This window comes from Cervus canadensis, chromosome 29 (assembly GCF_019320065.1).
Source record: "Cervus canadensis isolate Bull #8, Minnesota chromosome 29, ASM1932006v1, whole genome shotgun sequence".
NCBI classification, from domain to species: domain Eukaryota; kingdom Metazoa; phylum Chordata; class Mammalia; order Artiodactyla; family Cervidae; genus Cervus; species Cervus canadensis.
In genome coordinates, this window is record NC_057414.1 from 11,122,449 (window position 1) to 11,123,486 (window position 1,038).

The window sequence follows — 1,038 nt, forward strand, 5'->3', positions numbered from 1 at the left end:
TAAATTAGATCTTCTGTGACTGGAGTTTTATTCCCAGTTCATGGAAGTATGGATGAAGGGACTCTTCTGTACTTACATATGTGTACATTCTCATCCACATTTCCCTTCCATCCAGGCTGCCACATAACATTGAACTGAGTTCCATGTGCAGTACAGTAGTTCCCTGCCTCACTATGACATCAAGCAGTATGATTAATTCTCAAAACTCAACCCTTTTCACATGTAAGAACACAACTTACTAATTGTGATACTAACTGTGTGATACTAATTTTTTGTAGGATCCAATGAGATATCTGTGCTCAATTGGGCACAACATATACTAAAATTGAAACAATACAGAGAAGTTTATCTGTGCAAGGATGACACACAAATTCATGAAGCATTCCATATTTTGGGGGCTTCCCTGGTGGCTCAACTGGTAAAGAAGTAATGCAGGAGGTCCCTGGGTTGGAAAGATCCCCTGGAGAAGGGAAGGGCTACCCATTCCAGTATCCTGGAGAATTCCATGGACTGTATGTATAGTCCATGGGGTCACAAAGTGTTGGACTTGACTTTGTGACTTTCACAAATTGAGATATTGCCTGTTGAGGGCTTGGCTTTGGGGTTGTTGAGTAAGAGCTCATTATTATGTAAGCACTCCATTTTTTTTTTTTTTTTTAACAATCTTTTCCCTCCTCATGAATAACATGAGTCTTCATCCCTTGAACTTAACTCTTGTTGCTTACAAGAGAGGAAAGCAAAACCTAGGTAGTGAAATTGGACCCGCATATTATAAGTAGTCACCAATGAATTAGGATTCATCCAGGCTGTTCCATTTGGCAGTGCAGGGGAAGCTGGGGGTAGGAGGGAGTGGGAGAGACTGGATTCATCTTCAGTGATAGACATTCTGAGCCTCAGGTCTCTAGGCCAGCTGCCCTTAGATCACACCAGAGCACAGGGGTTAATAGTCAGCCGCCTGTTGCTCTGGCTAAGCCACGAGAAAAACCCCATGGGAAAAGAATAAAAGCAAAATATAGCAAAACGTTATAATCTAAACAA

General features: G+C 41.6%; 1 pseudogene; it reads left to right on the plus strand.

The window, feature by feature from the left end:
• Positions 1-295: 295 nt before the first annotated feature.
• LOC122431562 lies at positions 296-394 on the plus strand (annotated as a pseudogene).
• Positions 395-1,038: the final 644 nt, after the last annotated feature.